We start from the raw sequence: 6,566 nt of genomic DNA, 5'->3' as shown, positions 1-6,566 counted from the left end.
AGGAAAGAGGATGTTTTTTGGGTGAACTGTCCCTTTAAAATGAACAAAAATCCAGGTCTGACTTGGAGGGAAATAATGCTGCATGTGTATTAATTCATCTTCTTCAGTCAGGTGGAAAATGAACGTCGTGCTCCAGGAAACCTTTCTGGAAACGCTTGAAGAGGAGATTGAATCTCAGCAGGAAGATGAGCTGATTTTACAAGTTCATGAAGTCATTTTAGTGGAAAACAACGTCTTCCAACAGCACTTTAGCCTCATTATCTCTCTCAGTCAGCTCCAACAGGATTATCAATACTGTCACACCTGGACGGGATCATAATCCTCATAATCCAATTGGCTCGGGCCCTAGAATAACTAAAAATGCATCATTTTAAGACACCAGAGCCTTAAAGGTGCAGAGAGCTTTGCTGAAGCAATACATATGCAACTTCACTCGTCCTTAAAACAGATAATATCTGGAGAATCACTTCTTAAAACTCACTCACACTGCACTAGTTCCACGCTCCTTTGTTCGTACACCCGTTGCTTCATGATTATTATGTGTGTATTTAGTATATATTAAAGGATATTAAAGGATATTAAAGGACTCCTACCGTGCGGCTCCTCTTTGAGTCGACTCTTCTGCAGCAAAGCGAAGCTTTCATCACTTCCCCTCGTCGGTCTGTCGTCCGACTCAGCAGCAAAGTGTGTGTGTGTGTGTGTGTGTGTGTGTGTGTGTGTGTGTGTGAGACGACCTAGAACAAGTGTGTGTGACCCTGAACCTGTCAGATTATATTGAATCCAATCAGGACCTCTGCAGCTTTAAGCCTGAGATGAAGATGAAGATGAAGACGATGATCAGTATTAATATTCTCATGAGCGTCTCTCTAGACGTGTTTGGAAATGTTTAATTGACGTTTCACTGGTGTGAATCCACTGGGTTTAATGGGCACGCACAATATCTTAAAGCCCTGATTTGTTATTTAACTTAGACACAAAATCTATTTTTGTGAGTTTTCAGCATTCTACATCTTCCACAAGCTTCACTCGTGTTTCAGGAATAAATCTTCACTTCTAATCATCTGTAAATAACAAAAGAATACAACAATCGGCATGAAAACAGAAGGAATTGTTGTGACGTGCATGATTATTGTGGATTAAGATTAATTATACTATACATTTAAGTGCTATTGCATTGAAAAAAGTATTTTTGCATGCTGGTATTTACATTTTGGAAAGACACAAATAGGGTAAAGGACGGAAGAACAGCCGTTAAAGTGAACAAATCACTTTAAAACCCTCCTTTCTGATAAAGTTGCAGCAGAAATGCAACATTTATTCAGCAAATGAAACCCTCGGTTTGCTCTCGCTACGTTTTCCCTCTTCCAAACTGTTCATGTTTCATTCAATAAGTGCAGCGCTAGAGGGCAGCACGACACAGAAGCACCAGCTCTGTCGTCGCCCGGTCGGTACAGAAAGCTGGAAGAGTCGTCCCACTCCTTCAGTGCAAGGAGGGTCCAAAGAAAGGAGGAGGTTCAGAGAGGCGCTGCACAGTGTGCAAGAAAATTCTGCAGGGTAAAGGTCACTGTTTTCCTCTTTTCACTTTATCAGGCTCCCCCTCCCCTCTGGGTTTTACCCGATATATATATATATATATATATATATAGCGTTTAACATCATAAAAACAGAAGAGAGGCTAATGCAAGCACTGGACGAGGAAAGGCCTCACGCTGTGTGTTCTACCTCAGAGGCCAGGCGAGACTGAAGCTGTTGCCGTGTGGTTTATGGGGCGAGAGGTGAGGCCAAAGGCGACCGGATCGTTTCTGGATGGTTGAAGTTGTAACTTGACTCTGCCGACATTCTGTCAAACGCAAAAGCAAATCGGTCCAGATGTGAAGTCCTGACCGGCCAGAGGAAAACCTCTTCCTCTGGAGCGCTGGAGTTCATGTTGCTGCTTTCAAAGACCCTTTAAGACTATCTGTCTTTTTCAATTAAGTGATTTTTGGTGTGGCAAAATGTTTAATCCCACGAATTATATAAAATATAAGCGACTCCTCTGGTTGTATAGAAGTCTATACTTCATGTGTTAAAGCTGCATTCTCTCTCCTGACCACCAGGGGGCGACTCCTCTGGTTGTAAAGAAGTCTATGCTTCATGTGTTAAAGCTGCATTTTCTCTCCTGACCACCAGGGGGCGACTCCTCTGGTTGTATAGAAGTCTATGTTTCATGTGTTAAAGCTGCATTCTCTCTCCTGACCACCAGGGGGCGACTCCTCTGGTTGTATAGAAGTACATGCTTCATGTGTTAAAGCTGCATTCGATCTACTAACCACCAGGGGGCGACTCCTATGGTTGTATAGAAGTATATGCTTCATGTGTTAAAGTTGCATTCTCTCTCCTAACCATCAGGGGCGACTCCTCTGGTTGTATAGAAGTATATGCTTCATGTGTTAAAGCTGCATTCTCTCTCCTGACCACCAGGGGGTGACTCCTCTGGTTGCATAGAAGTCTATATAAATGACTCTACTTCTCTTGATGTATTCCATCAGTAAACATTGAAAACATGAGTTTATGTCTCAATCTCTAGTTTCAAGTCTTCTTCAATACAGCATGATGTTCATTTAGTAAATGATGGTAATTTAGAGTCAAACAGACCATAAAGCAGGGGGCGCTTTAGGGGCGGGGCTACAAGGTGATTGACAGGTCGACACCAGAGTGTCTCTACGTTGTTCAGTCCAAATATACTCATTTGCTGCAAAAAAACAAAAACAAGATGGCGCCGGCCAAAGCGTCAGTCCACTAACCAACAGGTGACGTCCAGTTCTTATGGGCAGTCGTTGATCTTGACCTGAAAATCCTCCCTTAAGACCCCCGAAAGACCCCCCTGCATCCCCTCCACCTCCGCGGTGCCGGCCAGTCTTGAGAATGAGGCGCCCCTCCGTCAGCGACCGCTAAGTGGCCGTTTCATAAAGACGTGCGCCGTTCAGAAAAAGAAAGAGCTTGTGATCAATTCAAAGAGTCTGTCAACGCAGAGTCTGTCAACGCAGAGTCTGTCAACGCCTGGACATAAGGAGACGGTTTGGATCTGTACGTTAGCCGGTGGTTGAACTCTGCTGGAGAAACTACTAGAAACCTCCACTGACATCAAAGAAAATGAGAATTAGGAACCTTATATAATGTACTTATGAGCAGCCGTGTGGTCGATGTTTAACGTCTCTACAATGGTAACGGTTCTCAACCTGTTTGGCTCTTGGCCCCTTAAAATAACACTGTCAATGGGTTCATACCTCAATCAACCAAAAAGTCAGTTATTTTAGTGATTTTGTTTGTATGTATGTTTTGTTCAGTCAACCATCGCATACAATACAATAAGTAAAGACACAATCTAATATACAAAAAGAAAGACTGAAAAAGTATAGGTAGAAGCATAATGCTTATATGTTATCCTAAATTCTCATCAATTAAATCAGATAATTAATTAGATATAGCAAAGACAAAATTTCCGTTAAATTTTCTGTTGTTTTTATGATTAAATCTTTAACATGATTGAATTCGTGATGTTTTTCGTGACTTTTTAAATCACATTTCTGTTTAATGCTGATTTAAAAATGACATTAAACATGAAACGTGGTGCCGCATTTAGCAGCTAAATAACCAGATGTTTTCCGCGTTAGCTAAAACACAGCTAACAGGAACGTTTTGGGGACTTTTTTGGAAACACGGCTCGGTAACTTTGTCAATATTGTACCGCTCAAAAAATTTAAAATATATAAGTATACAAGTTTGAGCCAAACACTTGATTTATAAGGCCAGTTTTTGCAACAAGCTCCAGGACGCAGTTCACGACTTAGTTTCCTACAGTTACAGTGGACCTACATAGTGTATTTAATAGCAGTCGATTCCACATTGACTTGTGTTGAAACATCCATTCAGTGGCTTTCCTTTCCTTTCTTTTCCTTTACCCGGGTCGGTCTACAAACCTTCCTTATCTGATGGGGCCCGTAATTTGACCGCACATCAAAGGAGCAACGATGAAAAGTCAGAAATGCGCAAAAAAAAGCAACAAAATAAGAACGAAAAAGGTATTTAAAACTGAACCTCGCCTCCCAGAGCCACACACACAGTTTTTTAAATGTCACAGTTAACAGGTTTTTCGTTCCTGTAGTGTGACTTTTCTCCTGCTGTCTGCAGCTGAATCTCTCCATCAGCGCTGACTCGCACACCAGTGTTGCTGTGGTTGCTGTTTATATTCGTTATGGCAACCGGAGGATCCCTGAGATGTTTCCTCTAATCTCTCTCTCCTCCCCGTAGAGCTCAGAGAAAGCACAGAGGCGTCGTAGAGGAGACGGCGTTGTCTGGAAGAGCTCTTTGAGTTGTGTGTTGAAGAGAGAAAACGTCACATTACAGACGAAATATATGTTTATGATCATGAAACACACACACTTGTTATCCAGGAGATGATATTTATATGACAGCGTCTATAAATTCAGGTGATTATTGGGGAAAAGCTCACAGGACTTAACTCAGGAGATATACCGTAAAAGTCGGGTTACGAGCCGCTACTACCTTCGGTCAGTGTCCCCGTTAGCTCCCCACTGTAGCTAGCTGGGGCTTCTGCTAGCGCTCCATTACTTCGCTGCTAACTTCCGCTATCTTTCGCTAGCTCCCCAAAAACCACCGAAGGTAGCGGGAACAGGCTCGACACCCGACTTGGGCAGTGGGGACGCAGGCAGTAGCAGCAGCAACGGCCGCTAGCAGCAGCAGCGCCAGCTAGCATCAGCGCTAGCTAGCAGCAGTGCTACAGCGTGGACACTGACCGGAGGTAGGAGCGGCTTGTAACCCGACTTTTACGGTAGCTACTTGGCTCTGTGCGAAAAACTACAAAATTAGCCTTCCAGACCCTCTGAAGCTCACACATTATCACGTTTATTTTATCTTTACTAGAAGAGCCAGCCAGGCTAGCTGTTTTCACCCATTTCCAGTCTTTGTGCTAAGCTAGTTAGCATCTGCTGTAGCTGCATAGTTAGCGGGTTCAAATAGGATGGCCCTCTTAAAGCCCCCTAAGTGGCATTAAATAGTTGCTTATCTTGAAAGTGATCCAGTGAGTTGCAGCAACACATACTTTATGGTCATACACATTTTGACCAATGGATTTCATGACTTTTCCATGACTTTAAACCACATTTCCATGACCAAACATTTAGGGAAATCTGGGTGTAAACAGTAAAAAGTGAGTAAATGTAGTATTTAAACTAACAATGAGAATACAACGCATACAGTAAACATGTGTTTGACACAAATGAATGAGACAATAGTTTGATTAAAAGAATAAACATTTGTATAGATGCCTGTATGTATGCCTGCTTATATTTTAAAAGCATATTCATTATTTCAAACTCAGCGTAAATGAACGTCATGAACACATTTACATTTATTTTTTTCAAGGACTTTTCCAGGCCTGGAAATAACCATTTTAAAACTCCATGACTTTTCCAGGTTTTCCATGAGCGTAAGATCCCTGTAAATCAGCATCTAATAAAATCATTAACTCATCTTGAAAAACTTAATGTGAGCCAAGACGAGGGGAGGAGAGAGCAAAGGTTGACGGATAAGCCGCTGATGAAGATATAAAGAGCAGAATTTCCACTTCAAAATCTGTGTGCAGAATCTGGTTTGAGTGAAGCCAAAAACTAGAAGCAGGACATCAAACCTGTGAGTCTCACGGCTAAATGGGGTTCCCACTGGGAGCTCTGCCGCCCAAAATAGAAATAACAAACCTCAAATATTGTTCACGTGTTAACTCCTAAAAAAAAACAAAGTTGTTTTAAGCTGTGCTAGAAGTCTGATCGGTTCCTGATGGTTCTTTAAATCTGATGATGCAATCAAAACCTCCTAAATTTCCCTTCCGTTGAGATTAGTAACCCAAACAAACCACAATCATTGGTTCAGATGTCAAATCAGCAAGCAGTCACATGTATTATTGTTGTACCCGTAATGTAGGAAAGTGTTGACAATGTCCTGACAAGTGGGGACGCCAAAAAAGTGACTTTCTTGTTGTTTCTTGACAATTTAATTGCAACATAATTGGAATTATTTCAAGCCTCTGATTGCCAAAAATGAAAATACATTAAATGTGTAGCTTGAAATAACTGTTATAAGTTGAAATAGTGCCACATAGAAGCACTGTTTCCCCTTAGTGGCAGCTTTAAGTATCACACAGAATGACCTTTGACGCAGGAAGTGGATGCACATGCCGTGGAAAGTGTTCCCAGTTCACACACCAGCAGAATCACACACACTTCATATCTGTTGGTTGCTTAATGGGTATGTAAAGTGTCTTATTCAGTGCTTCAGTTTCCTGCAAGGTGCTTTGTAAGCGTCGCGTTTAGAGGTGGTTGTGCACGAGGTTCAGTTTAGTTAAGTTTAGTTCAGTTTAGTTCAGTTAAGTTAAGTTAAGTTTAGTTAACTGTTACTTCTGGGATGTTTGTTTTGCTGTTTGTGATCATAATCATAATATCATAATCAGTATCGGGTTTGTTGGCAAGTTAGATTTTTTTAGGAATTTGCCTTGTTTCTGTGGGAGTAAC

Source organism: Taurulus bubalis, assembly GCF_910589615.1.
Source record: "Taurulus bubalis genome assembly, chromosome: 3".
NCBI classification, from domain to species: domain Eukaryota; kingdom Metazoa; phylum Chordata; class Actinopteri; order Perciformes; family Cottidae; genus Taurulus; species Taurulus bubalis.
The sequence above is the reverse complement of the archived record's forward strand: the minus strand, read 5'-3'. Positions refer to the sequence as shown.